General features: G+C 41.0%; 1 protein-coding gene across 1 annotated transcript in view; it reads right to left on the bottom strand.

The window, feature by feature from the left end:
- The window catches only part of IGSF10 (immunoglobulin superfamily member 10), a 57,939-nt gene extending 36,278 nt beyond the window's left edge, over nt 1–21,661 (bottom strand). The window contains exon 1 of the mRNA XM_073579051.1: nt 21,279–21,661. The gene's annotated coding sequence lies outside the window, so the exon portion shown is untranslated. The remainder of the gene's footprint in view (nt 1–21,278) is intronic.
- Between the last annotated feature and the right edge of the window lie 1,271 nt (nt 21,662–22,932).

Below are 22,932 nucleotides of genomic sequence, written 5' to 3'. Positions count from 1 at the left end.
TCCACCAGTGGCACCCCATTTTTGGTGGGCACCCACAGAAAGGAGGAAATGACAAGTTTAGGAAGCTGACAGTCTATTGAGATTTGTGGCCAGGTGACCTGATTGTCCCATCCTGGATTCTACAAGCAGCCTAGTGACGTCACATGCTGTCAGACGGTGTTGGCCATTTTTCCACCAAGCATCCAGGAACGCCACCGGCCGGGGCATCTCTGGCTCTGCACGGCTTGTCTAAACGCTCCTACTCTGACATTGGAGTGTCCAACCATTACAGCACATGCTCCACCAGCATGTGTTAATGGTAGCAACTGCAGGTTACCTGTATTAATGGTACGATAATCAGGAACCAGGCATTGGTAAAATCTGAAGCTGCGTAAGCGCCTATTAATTCTATTATGTTATTATATGTTCCCATATTCAAACACCAATCCTGAATGTAGGTACTACAGTGTTTGACCAGCTTGCTTAATTATCAGTAGACTTATAGACATAATATAAGGGGCATAATTATCATTTATCATTTATTAGAGCCAGATTTTTTTGCCTGCAGCGCGGTACCTTTCATTTCACATCATGTAATTCACAAACTTCAATTCAATAAACAATAATCATATTCAGACTCATATGAACAATACATCTAGCATAATTAAGATTAAATGGTGTGTGAGGGGAGACCACAACACACTATCAACAAGGGGAAAGGAAAGTGTGAGGAGAGATATGAGAATCCAAGGTGAAAATTAAGATTCATTCAAATAAGTTGAAGGAGTGAAAGTTAGGGATTATCAAAAATAAAAGGAACAAGTAACACCTCCCAAGAACCTAACACTAATAAAAGTAAAAGGTGCTGGGAGGGAAGGCAAATCATCTTATTGCAAGAACACAACAAGAGATTACCAAGCAAGGTAAACCCCCTAAGATAAAAAGCTGGAACTTCTAAATGTGTATACACCAGGAAATATTGCCAGCAAATAAGTACAAGACGAAATACTATATAAAGACAAACCTAGAACATGATAGTGCAAACCAAAATAGGAAGATGTAAAGCACCTGAAAAGGATCCAACCAAGAAGGGAGAATAAGAACAAAAAAACAATCAGCATTTGGACAGTAAAGGAAAAGAGCAATAGCTCAACAGGCAGAAGAACCAACCATGAAGCAACAGGTCACCAGAATGAATCCTCAAACTGAGTCATGAAAATACGCCCCCTTCTATAAGGGACCGCTGGACCCTCAGAAGCCTCATTGTCCAACATCGCTAATAGAACTCCCTCACCAGCTAATCCGCATGAAAAGGAAGTATGGAGAAGGGAAACTATATAAAGCCATACCCAGAATATGATAGGGCAATGCAAAATGAGAAAATGGAAAACACCTGGAAAGGAGCAAACGAAGAAGGGAAAATAAGGACAAATGAACAATCAGCATTTGGACAGGAAAGGTAAAGAGCAATACCTCAACCGGCATAAGAACCGACCATGAAGCAACGGGTCACAGAATTGAATCTCCAAACCGAGCCATGACAGATATCTTGGGTGAGATAATTAATATCCGGAGCACCAATTTTTATTTATTTTAATGTAACAGGTTGCACTGTTGAACAGCAAGATGTATACATCCTGACACATATCAACTAGGAACTATTTCAATCCATCAGGACATGAAACTACATCTCCTGAAGAATGAAAGCCTGCAAAGGTAGGGTCCTCTCTCCTCTGTACCTGTCTGTCACTATTAATTTGTTCATTGTAATTTCTATTTTTATTTGTATGGAATTCCTTCTCATGTACAGCACCATGAAACTAATGGTGCCCTAAAAATAAATAATAATAATAATAATAAAATTCTCCTGCTCATGTGGGGAAAGCAAACTGACCAGCAAGATGAAGACGCTGTCCTTCTCCTAACGATCATCTTCTTTAGGAGCCAACTTACACTCACAAGTAGTGTCTTGTCATTGTTAGCAACCTCATCATCATGCTTATCTACTTATTTCTATATTCTTTCTCCTTTTTATGTGCCCAAAAAAATTCATTTAGTTGTCAATTTGTGTGAAAACTGTACTCCCACATGTCCATGTTCACCACAATAAAATGCCAAATCATGTGGATTGTACCACCTTTGTGAAAAAATTGCTCACTCTCAATAGAAAACACCTAGCTTCCATTACTCTATAAAAAAACTTATCTGCCAGATTGTGGCACAGAATTATTTTTTCCAAACTAAAATTTATTTTTTCTGGGTTTCAAATTTTCAATATGTCGAATAACACAAACTTTCTTTATAATTTTTGGTGACATTTTAACTTATTGAGCTTGCATCCTGGACTGACTTTCCCTGCATGTAGCAGGAATCAAAGGGGCAAGCTTGCTGTCAATTGTTAAACAAATATTATTGGGACTCCATAAAGTTTTCTTCATTAAAATTCAGAATTTTTGCCATTTTTTTTTTTTACATTTTTAAGCAGGTTATATTGGCTTATTACCATGATAAGCTGTGTTCCCTGCTCAATGAATCTTTCACAGAGAAGACAGCTGCCAACTGCCTGTCTGACCTGGAGAACCCTTTCTGCTTCCTGCAGAGTCTACTCTTTCCAGTCAAACCAAAATACTTGGAATTATGTAATAACATTTTTTTAACAAAATTTTTAATTTTTCACAAAATTTTGATTTTTTTTTAGGCTAGCACTTGCCACAAGTGCCAACACTATGCCTACAAAAAAAACAAAGCAAGAGCAGTACTTGCAGTGTATATGATTTGATTGAGAAAATATTGCATCTGCTGCTGTACCAACCTGATGCACATAAGCAAGTAGAGTTGCACCCATCTGTACAGCTAGGTTCAGTCATACCAAAACTGTGTTCTTTCTTTGGCAGATACCATTCACTTCTGGGGAAGGAGACTGGATTAGTAGCAAGAACTGATCGGTTTTCTATGGGTGTATTGTCATGTCCAACCATGTGGCTTTGTCACACTAAAGTGGACCAGGTTATCTGCTGCAAATGTGGAAAATCTTCCATATGTCAAAATGAATCAAGCATAGATCAGTGCTGACTGTCATTGACCTATGGCTGATGCCAATAATTAAAACTGCTGCAGCACCTGCCTGACAGTCTGTTGTTTTATTTAGGCCGGGTTCACACATGCGAGGAATACGGCCAAGTCTCGCATGTTAATACCCGGCACTGCCGCCAGCCTCAGGAGCGGAGCGTGCGGCTCCATGTATTGCTATGCGGCCGCATGCTCCGATCCAAGTGCCGGCGGTATTAAGATACGAGACTCGATTGTATTCATCGCATGTGTGATCCCGGACTTATACACAGTTCTGCTGTTGCCAGAGCTGATGCTCCATACTCAGTTGGGCATCTACTCCCTGTCAGACATCTTCTTGCCTGACCCAGCCTATTTTTCTACCATGCAACTTCCGCCACTACAACTGCCTCGGCAAAGGAAAGCAATCTACATGTCTGTTAGCTGCCCACTGTGTTTTATAACTATAATGTACTAATGTTGAGAATCGGACTACCTTGATCATACACACACATGAAACAGCTCCCAAAATAGGGCTAATTTTTTGCACAGTTTACATCATTGCTTTTTCACTCAGAAACCACAAGCCTGTTCCTGTTCCCCAAATAAAGGGATAATTTTTGGATTGCTTGTGAAACGGCAATCACTTCTACATTTAGCAAAGAAAAAATCTTTTGGCACTCCCAAAACAGGGATAATATTTGCACTACCCTCTGTGAAAAAGATAGTTTCTCTGTTTACATCGCTCGTGTATAAACACCAGCGAGACTCCTAAAATGAATAATTTCAGAACTGTATTAACATTTTAAGTAGATTACAAAACTCGTACTGCAGTTTGTTGTTAAAAAACATGTAATTTACCACTGATTACTAGCGTTTTCTAATTATCTTGATAGTTTGAGTTGTCTTGGACATAAATATGGCTATTTGTGAAGTGGTTCAATACAATCCAAGGTGATCTCAGAGAGTTATACATCTATTTTCCAGGCAATTAGAGGTTTTTCAGTACTGCAATGCCACAAATCAAATTTTGAGGAAATAGTCGTTCAAAAAATCTGACACTGCAATGTCAAGCACTTTAGACATGTCCTATTGAGGTGACAAAAAGTAATATTCACTTGTTAATATATTCACACATTTCCATGAAAAATAACTAAGCAGCAATACAAGATAGAGTTAGAGTATATAATTGGTATTATAAGACAATGCAAGAATTTATAAAAAAAGAGGTATGTAAAGAGTGAAGACTTTTCCTATGTAAAATGTTTTCTTGCTTTACTATAATAAATGTTTTATGTAAATACTCTTAGCACCTCTCCCCAAAAAAGGAAAAAGTTCTAGGAGTGATACCTTTATTGGCTAACCAGCAAAATATTTGCAAATTTTCAGAGCAGCACAGAGGCTCCTTCATCAGGCAGGATTAAAAATAACTTACTGAGACTAAAGCATAACATTTAAGTTATGTTACAAGACATTTTATGCATGGGGTATATGGGGTGATGCCTCCTAAAAATAATCCAAGATTGTAAAATTAAGGCTTTTGTTGCAAATGTAGAGGTAATGTCCTGGTATCACTCCTAAAATAATTATTTGGGGGCATAAAAGTATTTACATTGATTTTTCTGGCTAACATGGTACCACAATATAATTGTTTCATGTATCATAATAAATCTTTCACAAATTGATGTCAATTGTCATTTTGCCAGTCTTCTTCATCCCTTCACTCCATTTACCAAACATTTATTTAATGCAAAGCACCATAAGAAGATGGCATTATGGTACATGCAAGCACAAAGAATAAAGGAACATATTTCGCTACACCCCCAAACAGGAGAACAGCTGTGATCTAATACAGGCTAAAATCTCACCTTCCACACCAAAACAGGTCAAGGCAAAAAAACATATAGTAATAGGCAACCTTCCCTCTTCGATATTCCATTTGATCATCAGCAGTGCAAGTTTATGATCCATAATGCCTTGCATCTATCATGTCAAATGGTATAACAACAAATCATGAAGGACTGTCATAGCCTGTTTAAAAGTTTTGGCAGGGAATACAGCATTTTACAGTGATTTCAGGATAGAGAGAGGACATCAGAGCTCAGAAATAGAGATAGGAAGAGAAAGATCTAAAACATTGAAAAAATACTCCAGATGTGTTGTATAACCATAACTGCAGCACTGAAGATGAGTATAGTAGTCTGCGAATAAGACCAGGGTCACACTTGAGATTCTCACATCTCAATACCCGGCACTGCCGCCAGCGCTCGGGACCGGAGCGCTCCGCTGCATAGAAATACATGCAGCCGCACACTCTGGTCCCGAGTGCTAGCAGCAGTGCCAGGTATTGAGACGCAAGACTCGTGCAAGTTTCTCGCAAGTGTGACCCCGGCCTAATACAGAGATTCAATTAGGGGAGAGAGAAATATGAGAGATGTCAGCAGCACCAGACCACTGTGACTGGTCAGTGATATTGTTCTGAAATCCTTCTTCATTTGAATTACATTTTTTTTCTTTATAATGCACTAGAAAGCAGAAGAAAAGCACAATAGTTTTTGCAGGAAAAACAAATCTGAAATCAGTGCCAAACAGTGTGTTTGCTTGTCTCAAGTAAGTTCAGTAAGTTTTTGCATCTCTTGTGCTATCTTTTTTGTGAAGTGACAATACTTTTTTAAAACATCCAAGAGACAAATCCATAAAAACAAAACAATCAACTGTGACCTCACAAAGTGTGTGTGTTGCAAACAATTTTTTTGCTGTGTGTCTGTTTTACAAGTCAAATTTTACATCCTTACATGCCACACCAATCCAGTGTCCTCTTGGAGGTGCTTGCTTTTTAGTTACTGTATGTACCCTGATAGCATTTCTTTATCTGTCAATGTCTTTCCAAAACACCAGTTTTACAAGTCTAATTTGACATCTGAGCACACCATACCTATACTGCGAACTGCTGCCAAATGATTCGTTCTGTACTTGTACCCATCTACCATTTCTTATTCCATCCTTTTTGGAAAGTGTTACATTATTGGTGTTGATGTGAAAGGCATTATGAAATATTTGGCACATCACTCATCCATGTCACATCAGGAGGATGCTACTTTTAACAGTGATACCATCAGTTTAAACTGTGTCCTGCACAGAACGCTCTGCCTGATCACAAATTACTTATAGGGATTTTTTTTGGGACTTTTTTAATTTTAAAAACATGAGAAGTCTGTTCTGTGCATTGTGTTATTAAATGGGCTATTAATAATTACTTGGATACCATACATTTCTACGGTGCGGTCCCTTTGACATTACTTGTTCTAAATTTGTGTTGTACACATCTCTTTAGCGCAATAAGAGTACCTGCATTTTGTAATGAATTTTTTCACTGTATATCAAATTTTTGTGAAAAATGTGTCTAACATGACAAACTTACATTTCAAAGGATTCAATAATCCTTAGTTATCACCAATCCACTAAAGAGGTGATAACTAGTGATGATCAAATAATGAAATTTTCAGATTCGGGAAAATCAGCACAAATAATTTCTAATATGCGTGTATTCGTACCGAATAACAAATCCAATGAAAGTCAATGTGAAAGCCGAGTATTTTTCAGCTGGACCCAAAAAAACATCTTTGGGGGCATGGGAAAAAACTGAAATTGATGGCAAAGAACTAAAACTAAATGGGAACAGCATTGAGAAGATGCCTGCATGCCTTTCTGACTTACATATGGTATCTGGGAATAATGTTGTCAGACTATTTTGCCAGTTTTACGGATTTTTAAAAAGACCTACCAAACCAAACTTTTTTAAAAGTTGAAAAATGCTAGGAAACATTTGTCATTCCTAATTACATGTATAACTCTAAATTAAAATAAATGTATACCTCCCCTTTAGCATACATTCACACAGATCATTTTGGCTTTAGTTTTTCCTTTAACATTTGTGAGGGCTCGCACTCCTACATTTGGGAGGTCCCTAACTCATGCCAAATAGTTAGCAAGATATTGGAATACATATTCCAAATCTCCTTACAATGCCATTTCAAACATGCCCATTTGAATTTTGGGCTTTCGTCCGCCACTATCACCATGTCATTATGCGGCCCTCACTGACAATTAGCAGAGTGCCAGCAGGTGCCGTTAAACCTCAGCTTGGTAAGGGCCCTCAGGTGGCCCTGTATCATACATCTGTAAGAGCTCTCACTCCTACATTCGGGTAGTTCCTCCCTTATGACAAATAGCAATATAGTGGAACAGATATTCCCGATCTCTTTACAATGCCTTTTCAAATATGCCCATTTGAATTTTGGGCTTTGCACCACCATTTGCACCGCCATGTTATTATGCAGCCATCACTGACAATTAGCAGAGTCCCAGCAGGTGCTGTGAAACCTGAGTTTGGTAAGGGCCCTCAGGTGGCCCTGTATCATACATTTGGTAGATCTCTCACTTCTACATTTGGGAGGTCCCCCCTCATGCCAAATAGTTAGCCAGATAGTGGAATACATACGTCCATTTGAATTTTGGGCTTTGCCCGCAACCACCACCATGTCCACTGCCATGTCATTATGCAGTCCTCGCTGACAAGTAGCAGAGGGCCAGCTGGTGCTGTGAAACCTGTGTTTTGTAAGCTCTACAGTTCATTTTTGCCACTGGATCCAAATGGAACAATTGTCATAGCGGGTGAAGCCGCTGCAAGGTGAATATAATACAGGAGTTGGGGGAGCTGTATGATCAATGTCAGTAAATTGGATTCCACCAGACATCAAAAGCATTAGAATTAAATTCAGAATACAGCGAGGGTCTGTACTGTATTGTGGCCAGTCTGTCAGGCCCGAAACCCATGTTATGAGCATGTACAGGCCTCACTTTACTTGGAAGCAGCCTCCTCAAGGGAAAGAGACAAGAGTGCCATTGACCAATCTGCACAAGCCTATGCATTTTCTATTGATTTAATAAACAGCATATCTTTATCAGTTATGCAACTGGCGCAAACCCAGCAGAGATACACAAACGTGACTATCTCTAACTTTCATGTGTCTGCTGTTGCTGTGTAATAAAGCTGATATCTTTAAAAAATTGTCACACATTGCTAGATATATTGAATTTGTACATAACACCCCTGTTAGGGTACTTATCAAAAATAAAGCCAGGAATTTTTTTTTCATAACCATAAAGCATGGTGCCCGCCAAGGCCGTGCTACAGATCAGAAGGTGACTGGATCTCGTTCTAGCTTCCTGTCAAAATGTGATCAGCGCTGTGCACCACTGAAAAACCAGGACAATTACCAGGATATTGTGAGTTGCATGGCAGACAAAGGCTCCAGTGTGTTGACAAGCAGCACCACAAAGTATTCCACACAGTCCAGTCTCAGTAACCAAGAGGCTGGGCCTCTGAATCCTCAACCTGGTCCTCCTTCCTCCCACCATCAAGAGTCCCAGGAGATATATGACCCCAACGCTGGTCACTCTGAGAAATGGTTTACACTCCCTTGTAATTTGTCAGGTCTCTCAACGTGCACCATTAAAAAGGGTCATGAGGACGTGGAGGGCAGTGATGCCCAAACATTTGAGCACCCACGGCCAGGAGAAAGCCACATTGGGGAAAGTCAATTCATGTCTGAAGAAGTGGAGGATAATCATGACGCACAGTTGCCATCAGGTCAGTCTCAAATCGCAACTCAGAAGGTGGATCAAATTCAGGAATTGGAAGATGATGTGGTCGATGATGAGGTCACTGATCCAACCGGGAACAGTGGCACACCTAGCGAGCACAGCAGTGCAGACAACAGACAACAGATAAGAAGAGGTAGTGGTTTGACCAGAGGAAGAACTCGGTCAACTGTTATTATTATTATTTATTTATATAGCACCATTGATTCCATGGTGCTGTACATGTGAAGGGGTTACATACAAGTTACAGATAACACAGTAAACAAACTACTCATGAAGGACTGATACAGTTGGGAAAGGACCCAGCCCTTGCGGGTTTACATTCCACAGAACCCCCTGCACTCGGCTAGATAAAAGGCCAAGGGTGCGTTGTTCTCCAGTATTGCAGTATTTTTCTGAAATTCCTTCAGACAAAGCAACTGTAATTGACATCATCTGCTAAACCAAGCTAAGAAGAGACAACAACATTGCCAACCTGAGCACCACCTACATGCAAAAGCACTTGGCAGCCAAGCACCCCAGTAGTTAGGCGGAATGCCTGGTGTCACGAACGAGAGCCGGGTGAATACAGATATCCCACCGTCATCACCAATCTGTGACGGAGCTTACGCAGTCACAGCTCTCTGGTGCCCCTTTACTCTCAGGTCAGTCAGGGAACATCACCTAGGATTAGTAGTCACCGAAGAGGCTGCTCTGTTACATACTGGTTATCAAGGCTCTCTGCAGTGAGGGTGGTATATGTATCACTAGTCCCTGGCTGGGAATATATAAATAAACCTCTGTTCCGTCACTGCTAGGATCCCACAGTTACGTCAGAATGGTAAGCTGTAACCATTTCCTCGTTAGATATGAGCCCGGTCCATTAACAAGCTTATATTGGGTCAGAAACCAACCACAGGTAGCGTATAAGTATTAGATGGACTCACGGACATGGGAAATTAGGATACGAGGTAAAAGAGCAGCCCAAAATTAATTGATATTTTAATTGCCGAAAGGCTCACTAGATAATACAAATATATACAGAGTAATATACAGATATTACAGCCAGTAGTACATATAAAGGTAGGGTACAGGTATGGGATTGCAGTTAGCTGTATGTGTCACGTTACTGGTCCTTATCATATGGATCTAGTTCTTATCTACGTGAGACATGACTCGGCTTCCGTAGCATAACAATAATACTGGCTAAAGGTATGTGGCTAGTATTTAACCCTTAGCTCACCCCCTCCGACATTTCCCCATGCCCCTCTTGGCAGAACAGAAATCTCCTCCCCTGACTTCCTGACCTGGGTCACAACTTCCTAGTGGGAGGTCGAAACTGGACGACTGACATCTCAACGGGTTCATTGGGGCTTGACCGATATGGAGAATCCAAGCTTGAGTTGTCTAAGTAGTTCTGGAGAGCCTGTCTCGATAACGAAGTATCTGGGACAGCTAGAGAATGATGAGACCCAGGTGTGTGCGCAGAGGGCTCCCAGGATTCTAGTGGTATATTGGACTTAACATTGAGGTGCCTAGTACTATAATAATTAATCTCTATGTGTTGGTGCCACTCCATCTAGGGTTTCCATTGATAGCTGGCCGCCCTCCACAAAAGACAGCAGGGGTCCCAGCTCTGTTCTTCCTCGCACTAATTAACACATGGTCTCTAATTCTCTGGCCGTATGGCAAGGTTCTGTTTTTTTGAGAAATTGTGCACTTATCCCATGGGTGGGGGCTACAGTTCAGGAGCATGGGGTGAGGGAGAAGTCGGGATAATATATTTGTCCTGAAATTAATCAATCAAAATGGTGTCTCCCTCGTCCCTCACATCTGGGTACAAAATTTGTGTCTGATGCTGAGACCACTGCCCCTTCCCCTTTGTTACGACCTTCATAATCTGCTGTCCATGAAGCAGGCGCTGATGCCTCCTGCCCAAAACCTGCAGTTGCACAGACACAACAATCAGCAAACACATCCAGTTCGTTGTCCCAGTGCAGCGTTCACTTGTCCCTGCCCCAGATGTTTAACAAAAAGCAGAAATGTCGACCCACCCACACACAGGCCAAAATGCTAAACACCGACATTGCCAGATTGGTAGCCCTGGAAATGTTGCAGTTTCGACTTATGTAAGCTGAGTCAGTCCTTGACCTCTTGGCGGTGACAGCCCCATGGTAATTGATTACCATCCAATATTATTTTTCCTTGTGTGCCGTCAACGCGTTACATAAGCAGTCGTGTTACACAATATCAGCCTGCTCTTGCCAACGCAGTCACAGGGAAGGTCTACTTTACCACAGATATGTGAACAAGTTCTTGTGGACAGGGATGCTACATTTCCCATATGGCACACTGGCTGCACCTGGTTAAGTCTTGGACACAGTCAGAGGCTGGGACATCACACATCTTACCCACACCAAGAATAGAGGTCCCAAATCTCATCAGGGTTTCAGTCTCCTTGTATTACAATTCCTGTCTCTCCTCCTCCTCACCAAAAGTAGCATCCTCATCACTCCTCAGCTGGGAGGTCTTGCAGCACTGCTTTGGCAAAGTGGCAGCACACTCATCTGTTTAGGTGATAAAGCTCACAACGCAGCCGAGATGTTGAAGGTGATAAAAGAACAGACCGATCAGTGGCTCGCCCCGCTGAACTTCCAACCAGGTCTGGTTGTGTGCCATAATTGGTGTAACTATGTGGAGGCTTTAAAGCTCAGCAAGCTGGTAAACACATTCCATGCATGGCCCACGTGCTGAACTTGGTTGTACAGCGTTTTTTTAAAACATACTCTGACTTGCCGGACCTACTTGCCAAAGTACGGTGTGCCAGCGCACATTTCCAAAAGTAATCTCAGGCTTTTGGCGGACAAGCTTTGCTGCAGCAGTGCTTTAATTTGCCTTGTCACCGACTGATTTGTGACCTGCCCTCACACTATAATTTGACTAATAATAATAATAAAAAATAATAATTTTATTTCTATAACGCCAACCTATTCCGCAGCACTTTACATTTTAGAAGGGACTTGTACAGACATTAAAAGACATTACAGAATAACAATAATCACATAAACAACAGACACCAAGAGGAATTAGCACCCTGTTCGCAAGCTTACAATCTAAGAGGAAATAGAGGCGACATGAAAGGTGGATGGCAACAATTGCTTTCATTGTTCTGACCATCCATAATGTAAGAAATCGGATGTTCATGTAATGCTGAATAAACCAGTTACCAACCAGTATGTGTAAAAGTACAGACACAAAGGCTTATTAAATGCATAAAGTTTGTGAGAACAAGATACTTAGTGAGACGTTGAGAGCAGTGTCTGAATTCCAGCTTCTCAATGCCCGTCAACAACACTCAACCCCCACACATAACAACTGCCGAGTGGGTGTGAATCGATGACATTTGTGAGGTTCTTCAAAACTTTGAGTACTGCACCAAGAAGGTGAGCGCTGATGACGCTATTGTCAGCGTAACCATCCAGCTGCTCTATTAAAACGTTTGCTGAAGAATCTCAAAGAGGAAGCTTTGAATGCTGAGAAGATGGCTATGGAGCAAGATTTAACAGTGGCTGATACCACACAGCCCAGCCTCACACAATATTCTCAGGCCACATTGGGTGATGATGAGGCACAGGAGGAGGAGGAGGAGAACAGGAGATTTTGGTCTGCACTACAGAGGGCACTCCCAATCTCAGCTTCATGCCTGTCCAGCATGGATGGCCTGAAGAGAAGGAGGAGGAGGCTATGCATTGTGAAGATGAGAGGATGGTTAGTGTTCTTCCTGGTGAGGACACTGAATGTTTGACTCTTTGTAGTCTACCACAAATGCCGAATTCATGACTAGTTACCTTTACCAAGACCCTTGAGTGAAATATTTCTTGACCGATGGTACAAGGAGAAATTTGTTTCTCTCATGGTGGAGGCAGACATGCCATTTTCAGTGCATGTAACACTTTCTAAAAAGATTACCTTCAGACAACGCTGCTGGCAGAGGTACCGTTTTTTTCACCCACAAGGATTATAGGGGAGGGCCACGCACACCAGGTGCAACTTGAGTGGGGGTGGAATGTCCACCAACTGACAAAGTTTCATGAGACCATCACATCAGCAAGGACTATCTGTGGGTGTTGCAATGATGAGGATGGAGAAGTTAACCTAGATGTTGAAGGACTACTTAAGTGACCATACCAGTGTTCTTCCTTATTCTTCAGTGCACTTTATCTATTGGTTGTCCAAGCTCCATATTTAGCCAGACCTCTCTTTCTACACCTTGGAAGTGCTGCCATGCCCTGCTGCACGTGTGTTGTCTGAGCGGGTTTTCAGTTTGGCTGTTGCATTCATAACAGATAGGCGCACACACCTGTCAGCGGAAAATGCAGACAGGCTGACTCTTCTAAAATTGAACACGGGCTGAATTTGTAAGCCCTACGGTTGACAGCAACGTAATGTAAAAGCAGCCCAAATGTTTTTTGTTGTGAAGTGGTCTTAACATCCATGCCTTACCTCCAAACCAATTTTGAAATCAGCTCCTCGACCTCATCCTGCTTCTGCAACAAGTACTTAGTGGTCATGTATGTATATGTAGGTCCCAACTCTCATCAGGGTTTCAGTCTCCTTGTATTACAATTCCTGTCTCTCCTCCTCCTCACCAAAAGTAGCATCCTCATCACTCCCCAGCTGGGAGGTCTTGCAGCACTGCCTTGGCAAAGTGGCAGCATGCTCATCTGTTTAGGTGATAAAGCTCAGAGCGCAGCCGAGATGTTGAAGGTGATAAAAGAACAGACCAATCAGTGGCTCGCCCCGCTGAATAAGATTCTGCAGGTGAACAACTGGCTACGTCGATGGTGCCGTCAGCAACGATTTGGATTTCTGGATCACGGAGTGAACTACTTATACGATGGACTACTTGCTAGAGATGGGGTGCACCTTACGAAGACTGGAAAGCATGTATTTGGAAGTCGCCTTGCTACACTTGTAAGGAGAGCTTTAAACTAGAACAACATGGGAAGGGAAGCAAAAGACCAGAAAAAGCCATACACCTGACAAATGCTATTGAGAACTCTGCTATTAGAAGTGGAAAGGAAGAACAAAGACGAAAGAATCTAATTGCTAAAAATATTGGAGAAAGAGAAACCAATCACAAACTAAAATGTTTCTATACTAATGCACAAAGCATGGGCAACAAACAAGGAGAATTGGAACTACTAACACAGGAACAGAAATATGATGTAATTGGAATCACTGAAACTTGGTGGGACAATACACATGATTGGAATACAAGACTAGAAGGATACAACTTATTTGCAAGAAACAGACTTGATAAACGAGGAGGGTGTGTCGCATTGTATGTTCGAAACGCGTATATCTGCACAGAGATTGAAGCTTCAGAGACTGGGAGTTCTGTGGAAACTGTTTGGGTAAGAATACAAGGACAGAACAATGGAAAGGACACCATTGTAGGCATTTACTACAGGCCGCCTGTGCAAGCCGAAGATATAGATGAACTCTTTATGCATCAGATGGCCAAGTTCTCCAAAAAATATGACATAGTTGTCATGGGAGATTTCAACTATCCAGACATTTGTTGGGAATCTCTCTCAGGCAAAACTAACAGGTCAAGGAAATTCTTATCCTCTCTTGCTGACAACTTTATCTTCCAAAAGGTAAGGGAGAAAACAAGGGGAACTGCTACCTTGGATCTAATCCTTATAAACAGGGAGGAAATGGTTGAGGAGGTAAAAGTGGCTGGGACCCTAGGAGGTAGCGACCATGCTATTTTAGAATTTTGGATTACTAGAGGTGGAAGACCTGTGAAGACTCAGACGTCAAGGTTAGATTTCAGAAAGGCAGATTTTAAGGGATTCAGAAAGAGAATTGGAGGGATCCAATGGCTGGATATCCTTAAAGACAAAAATGTCCAGGAAGGATGGGAAATCTTGAAAAATGAAATTCTCAAAGCACAGTTGTTAACAATTCCGAAAAGAGGGAAGAATAGGAAGCATTTAAGGAAACCAGGATGGATGAACACAGAACTTAAGCACATGCTAAAAAGGAAGAAAAAAATGTTTATAAAATGGAAAGAGGGAGGCATATCTAAAGAAGAATATAATGCTGTCTGCAGAACCTGCAGGGCACAAATCAGATTATCTAAAGCTGAAAATGAACTGAGGCTTGCAAGAGATGTCAAAAGCAATAATAAAGGATTTTGGGGATATGTCAAAAGTAAAAGAAAAGTCAAAGATGCTATAGGATTTTTACAGGATGAAAATGATGAAATGGTAAGACAGGATGTTGAGAAGGCTGAACTTTTAAATTCCTATTTTGCATCTGTTTTCTCTCAGAAAGGAAATGCAACATCAACTGTTATTCACTGTCCTATTAAGGGAATAGAAGAATCCAGGATATCTATAAACAGAAAGATAGTGAGGAAACACTTAGCTAACCTAAATGAATTCAAGTCTCCAGGTCCAGATGAATTACACCCCAGAGTACTGAAGGAGATAGCAGAAGAAATTTTTGAACCCCTCTCCATAATCTTTGAAAATTCTTGGAGAACAGGAGAAGTGCCAGAAGACTGGAGAAGAGCAAATGTTGTTCCTATCTTCAAAAAGGGGAAGAAGGTGGACCCAGGCAACTATAGGCCGGTGAGTCTGACTTCTATACCAGGAAAGATCTTTGAACAAATTATTAAACAACATGTATGTCAATACCTGGATAAGAATGAAGTGATTAAACAGAGTCAGCATGGGTTTCTAACTAATAAGTCATGTCAGACTAACTTAATTTCCTTCTATGACGGTATCACTGATTGGGTGGATCAAGGAAATGCTGTAGATATAGTATATCTTGACTTCAGCAAAGCATTTGACAAAGTCTCTCATACAATCCTTATTGAAAAAATGACTAAGTATGGAATGGACAAGGCAACTGTTAGGTGGATTCATAACTGGCTTAGTGATCGGACCCAAAGAGTGGTCGTAAATGGCTGCACATCCAGTTGGAAGAATGTCTCAAGTGGGGTATCACAGGGCTCTGTCCTGGGCCCTGTATTGTTCAACATCTTTATCAACGATTTAGATGAAGGAATTGAGGGTAAACTGATTAAATTTGCTGATGACACAAAGCTAGGAGGGATAGCTAATACTAGAGAAGAGAGAGAGAGGATTCAAAAAGATTTAAATAAACTGGAGAAGTGGGCAGCAACTAACAGAATGGTTTTTAACAGGGAGAAATGCAAAGTACTACATCTGGGCAATAAAAATGAAAAAAGCATATATAGAATGGGAGGAATAGGGCTAAGTGACAGCACATGTGAAAAAGACTTGGGTATACTAATAGATCACAGACTGAATATGAGTCAACAGTGTGATGCAGCAGCAAAAAAGGCAAATGCAATTCTAGGATGTATTAACAGAAGCATACAGTCTAGATCACGTGAAGTCATTATTTCCCTCTACTCCTCTTTGGTCAGACCTCATCTGGAATATTGTGTCCAGTTTTGGGCACCACATTTTAAAAAAGACATCAACAAACTGGAGCAAGTTCAGAAAAGAGCGACCAGAATGGTGACCGGTCTGCAAACCCTGTCTTATGAGGAAAGGTTGCAGGATTTGGGAATGTTTAGTTTGCAAAAGAGAAGACTGAGAGGAGACTTAATAGCTGTCTACAAATATCTAAAGGGCTGTCACATTGTAGAAGGATCAACTTTATTCTCATTTGCACAAGGAAAGACTAGAAGCAATGGGATGAAACTGAATGGGAAGAGACACAGATTAGATATTAGAAAAAACTTTTTGACAGTTAGAGTGATCAATGAGTGGAACAGGCTGCCACGAGAAGTGGTGAGTTCTCCTTCAATGGAAGTCTTCAAACAGAGGCTGGACAGACATCTGACTGGGATGATTTAGCGAATCCTGGTTTGAGCAGGGGGTTGGACCAGATGGCCCAGGAGGTCCCTTCCAACTCTACGATTCTATGATTCTATGAACCTCCAACCAGGTCAGGTTGTGTGCCATAATTGGTGTAACTATGTGGAGGATTTAAAGCTCAGCAAGCTGGTAAACACGTTCCATGCATAGCCCACGTGCTGAACTTGGTTGTACAGCGTTTTTTAAAAACATACTCTGACTTGCCGGACCTACTTGCCAAAGTACGGTGTGCCAGCGCACATTTCCGAAAGTCATCTCAGGCTTTTGGCGGACAAGCTTTGCTGCAACAGTGCTTTAATTTGCCTTGTCACCGACTGATTTGTGACCTGCCCTCACGCTATAATTTGACTAATAATAATAACAATAATAATAATAAAAAATAATTTTATTTCTATAACGCCAACATATTCCGCAGCACTTTACATTTTAGAAGGGACTTGTACAGACATTAAAAGACATTACAGAATAACAATAATCACATAAACAACAGACACCAAGAGGAATTAGCACCCTGTTCGCAAGCTTACAATCTAAGAGGAAATAGAGGCGACATGAAAGGTGGATGGCAACAATTGCTTTCATTGTTCTGACCATCCATAATGTAAGAAATCGGATGTTCATGTAATGCTGAATAAACCAGTTACCAACCAGTATGTGTAAAAGTACAGACACAAAGGCTTATTAAATGCATAAAGTGTGTGAGAACAAGATACTTAGTGAGACGTTGAGAGCAGTGTCTGAATTCCAGCTTCTCAATGCCCGTCAGAGTAACACTCAACCCCCACACATAACAACTGCCGAGTGGGTGTGAATCGATGACATTTGTGAGGTTCTTCAAAACTTTGAGCATTGCACCAAGATAGTGAGCGCTGATGACGCAATTGTCAGCGTAACCATCCAGCTGCTCTTCTAAAACGTTCGCTGAAGAATCTCAAAGAGGAAGCTTTGAATGCTGAGAAGATGGCTATGGTGCAAGATTTAACAGTGGCTGATACCACACAGCCCAGCCTCACACAATATTCTCAGGCCACATTGGGTGATGATGAGGCACAGGAGGAGGAGGAGGAGAACAGGAGATTTTGGTCTGCACTACAGAGGGCACTCCCAATCTCAGCTTCATGCCTGTCCAGCATGGATGGCGTGAAGAGAAGGAGGAGGAGGCTATGCATTGTGAGGAAGAGAGGATGGTTAGTGTTTTTCCTGGTGAGGACACTGAATGTTTGACTCTTTGTAGTCTACCACAAATGCAGAATTCATGACTAGATACCTTTACCAAGACCCTCTAGTGAAATATTTCTTGACCGATGGTACAAGGAGAAATTTGTTTCCCTCATGTTGGAGGCAGACATGCCATTTTCAGTGCATGTAACACTTTCTAAAAGATTACCTTCAGACAACGCTACTGGCAGTGGTACCGTTTTTTTTCACCCACAAGGATTATAGGGGAGGGCCACGCACACCTGGTGCAACTTGAGAGGGGGTGGAATGTCCACCAACTGACAAAGTTTCATGAGACCATCACATCAGCAAGGACTATCTGTGGGTGTAACAATGACGAGGATGGAGAAGTTGACCAAGATGTTGAAGGACTTCTTAAGTGACCATACCAGTGTTCTTCCTTATTCTTCAGTGCACTTTATCTATTGGTTGTCCAAGCTCCATATTTAGTCAGACCTCTCTTTCTACACCTTGGAAGTGCTGCCATGCTCTGCTGCACGTGTGTTGTCTGAGCGGGTTTTCAGCTTTGCTGTTGCGATCATAACGGATAGGCGCATACACCTGTCAGCGGAAAATGCAGACAGGCTGACACTTCTAAAATTGAACACGGGCTGGATTTGTAAGCCCTACGGTTGACAGCAATGTAATGTAAAAGTAGTCCAAATGTTTTTTGTTGTGAAGTGGTCTTAATATCCATGTCTTACCTCCAAACCAATTTTGAAATCAGCTCCTCGACCTCATCCTGCTTCTGCAACAAGTACTTAGTGGTCATGTATGTATACCCCATGTAGCTGTTTTATACTTTTTGAACATTTGGCACTCTGTGCAATGGTGAATCTTTTACTCCCTATCGATTCCCTTGCTGACACACTGCAAATGTGAAGAAATGAAGATTATTGCCCCTGATAAATTGTCACGTACGATTATCTGTACCCGTATTGCATCAGTTGCCCAACTGCTAGATAGATATACCCTATTTTTTAGAACAATAAAAAACTAAGTTTTTTTTAATCGGCTTGCTAAGGACAGTGCAAATGCGGAGTAATGAAGATTACTGCCCCTGATAAATCACCACGTAAGTTTATCTCTACCCATGTTGCGCCAGTCGCACAACTGAAAGACAAATATTAGGTATTGCAAGTTGCAAAATAGCAGAGAGCTGCAGCATGTAATTGCAATAATTAGAACAACCAGGTTCCTGCCTGCCTTACACCCACCCTCCCTCCTTGCAATTAAATCTCTCACTACTAAATTCCCACCTAACAAACAAAAAAAAGTATTCTTGACAGTTTAGCTCTTCAAAGCGCTTTTAGGAATGAAGAAACGCTCAGTATGAACTCCATCACTCTCCCTACACTACTTTCACTTTCCCTACGCTCAAACTACACTCTCCCTACACTGTTTTCGGTTGCAATGTTCACAAGATGGCACCAGCAGCCTTTAAATAGTGCCTATGACTCTGGAAGGTAAGCCAATCACTGTAATGCCACACCAAAGATGGCGCTGGCATTACTGTGATTGGCAACCCAGCCTAGCATGCTCATTGGCTGCAAATAAAGCACCAAACATGCTGGGCGGGTCACTTGAATATACTGAGGCGAATAGCAAATGACTTGCCGAGTAATGAATAGCCCGAATACCGTACTATTCATGTGAGTAACAAATAATGCCGAATGTATTTGCTCATCAGTAGTGATAACTTGTTTTCACTGGATAACTCCTTTAAGTCTGTTCTATAGCTACAGAAACAACTTTACTCGATCTACACTCTGCTTGCTTTTAAAATGTGGCTCTTCAGTTAAGTTAAAATTTTAAGGCTTGGTTGATTTTGTCCCGAATTTCTAGAAAGTGTGGATTAGGCTTCCAAGAGTAGCTGAAAAAGTGTTTTGTTTATCTCGTTATTATTTTGTATATAGATGTCCTTATGTTTCATACTATTTACCAGAATAAATGATCCAATTAGGCCACATTATGGGCAGATGCTGAGCAGTTTGTATGTTCAAAAGCGCTCAGTATAGCACAATGAGATTTCTGGACATGTTCTCTCAATGAAAAAAGATCTCAGAATGGAAAGAACATGTCTCATTGATCTTTGGTCAGATCTTTCCTGGTTGTTTTATCCAGTACATGATAGAAAATAGCAGACAATTATAAGACCGATTGCACCATTGAGACTTGACAGTAAAATAAGTAATTCCCCTTAATTGCCATCTAAGCACAATTTTTTGAAAACATCTAACCCGAATAATAACTTGTACTTTATAAACATGCTTCATCCATTAACAGTATTCTGCAATTATCTTTATATAGACCAAAGCCAGAGAACTCGTCAGCTTCCAGATTGCCAAGTAGGCATTCCAAGGAAAACTAACCGTTATAAGAAGATGGATAGCCCGGGAAGGGTAGGCTTCCAAGAAGGAAAATATGCTGATATAATTTCTTTGACTCCACTTTTCCTTCTTATGCAGAAAGTGTGCTAAGTGGTTATTCTGTCTAGCAGATGAAACATGACGCCTCTGTGTGTGTAGAGGTCTTACAGATGGGGGTGGCGATGGGAGAGCATGGCTTGGAAAAGTGGGAAATAACCACACACAGAAGTTACATAACAGCTAGAGATCAGGGCTAGCCTCCCCACAAAATGTAGCTGTATGGGAACTGAATGGCTTTGTTAACCCTTCAGGATCTGTCTAAATTTCTTTGTTGCTTTACACCTTATTACAGATACAAAATTGCAAAATATTCCGCAACTCTCCAATCACTTACTAATTATAAAGATGTGTAAACTATTTGGACAGGGACAATCTTTAGACATAATTCATCCTTGATTCATCCTATTTCATATTGTATAATAGCATGTGAGTGCCAAATTCAGCTAACTTAAAACCAGGATAGCGTTACTGCAAATAAATGGAAGTGCATTTAGGTTCCTGTATGTTTTTTTTTTTTGCTTTGTACAGATGCATAATACTGAAAAATCTGCATTATATATATATATACAGTATAATATATTGGTCGATAATTCACAATGAGGTACAATTCCATAATAACTTGTTTCAACAATTGTTCACAATGCTGCAGCATATGTTGCCACCATAAATAAAATATAATAAACCATATTATCAATATGTATTATTACTATTGTTATTGTTTGCAATTATCACGTACATGTAAGTGACTGCCGGCAGTCACCAGCACAGATCAAATACCATGTGGATTGTCTGTCAATTCATCATCAGAGGGCAGATTATGTTATCACAGCCTTTCATCCCATTCACTGGGTCTCACCTGTCAAAAATTGACCTGTATCATTTTCTAGAGGATTTGCAGATAATCTCATTCATTCAGTAATAGAATATTTCAGGAAATGATTATGTTCTAGTGACTTCAGTATAAACACTTATGTATTTTCCCATGATTTCTACACAAAGGTGAAAACACAGAGGTGTAAAATGAGAACAGTACCTGGGACTTGGAGATTGCAGGACTCCCTTATGTGGTGGGCAGACTCTAGTGCAGCTCACAAGTAGACAGTCCACCCTAATAATAGAGGTTAATGATAGCGTTATCCCTTCCAGATGTCAGTGAGGTTTCTTTGCTTTTATGGCTATAGACATCTCCATAATGAGCCAGGGACATGTGTAGTGAGCGCTCCTCCAGGCATTGCATTACATACAGCAAACTCTTCACTTATGGCTCCTATTTGTTCCCCAGTGATAATTCTGCATCCAGCCTGTGGGATCTGCTGTGTCCTCTCTAGAGTTTCTAGCAGTTCTGCTCCTTACAGGTCTCTCTCCATCTGTTCCCTGTACAGCAGAAGTTGCCTTTCTATCTTTTCATGTAGTTTTGGAATTCCTTTCTTGAGTCATCAGCCTGTGTCTCCTTTCTGCCCCCTGCAGTCTCCCTCTGTGCTGGAGAGAGTGGAGCTGCTGTTCAGCATCCCATCCTAGGAGATCACAGCATCTGATGTCACTGACACCCAATCTGCTCCCTGTATTTTTGGTAACACAATGTATGTATGCATCCTTCTAAATGTCAATGCTAGCTGGAAAATCTTTCCATGGATAAAGCCGTCTTAGAATAAAAAGGTTTGTGTATTAACGAAGTGATACGTAACAAGTAGCGACATTGATGAAGACATTAGTGTTGTAGGCTAATGAAGGCACTCTGTACTGTCACCTAACCACTCTTTAGTCACCTTCATTGTAGGTGACACTTTCTTTTTCATGTAATATTTCACCATAAACTACCTCCTCAGTTCATTTCTGCGGTAAGCGCATTGTGCTAAGTAAGGACCTTTTCATACTGCATTAATGTCTCCTTCTGGGGCTTTCGCCTTAATCTTCGAAAAACATAATTTAGATGTGCCCTGACAGAGCCATTGACTTAAAGACAAATGGAGACCAAAGTGTGAAACATTGTGCTCCGTTTGCATATCAGACGGCGTTTTTTTGCCATTTCCGACAGCCTCAAGAACGTCATATATAATGTCATATACAAACCAGTAAAAATAATAGCACAGCATTAAACGACAGAAAGGGAAATGTCAAGGCTAAATAGTTCTCAGTCTGTTCCTATGAATTTGATGTGTAGATGTCCACTCCTGAGCTGCTTGTTTCAAGGAGCTATGCCATGTAGACACATTTTCAGTTAAGAAGAAATAGCAGTCACTTTCCCCTTGGTGGTCTCATCCTTCTTCACCAGGTCATAAATCACTAACAAGCTGTGTAATGATCTTGAGTGTGATAATGGCTCCTAACTTCTGTACTGAATGGTGCAAAGAGTGTAATAACCAGCTAAACGTCAGCAGCTAAGGGACACGATCAACCGTTTAGAAGAGTTAGGACGAAACAGATCAATTACATATAGAGATAGATAGAGAGATAAATAATAGATAGATAGATGAATAATAGATAGCTGATAGATAGATATGTAAATAATGCGACGAATCAATAAGCAACCCTGGCACAACAATCTCACCAAAAAACTTCGACAATCATCCAGGATCGCGGACTTCTGTTATGATGAGTCACCGAAGGAGGAAAAAACAAAATACCAGCTAAGTCCAGAAAAACCAGAGATGTTGGCAGCTATCGGATTGCAGACCCCTGAACCTATC

The sequence above is a fragment of the Dendrobates tinctorius genome, unplaced genomic scaffold (genome assembly GCF_039654945.1).
Source record: "Dendrobates tinctorius isolate UK_male_01 unplaced genomic scaffold, ASM3965494v1 ptg000060l, whole genome shotgun sequence".
NCBI lineage: Eukaryota > Metazoa > Chordata > Amphibia > Anura > Dendrobatidae > Dendrobates > Dendrobates tinctorius.
The sequence above is the reverse complement of the archived record's forward strand: the minus strand, read 5'-3'. Positions and strand labels throughout refer to the sequence as shown.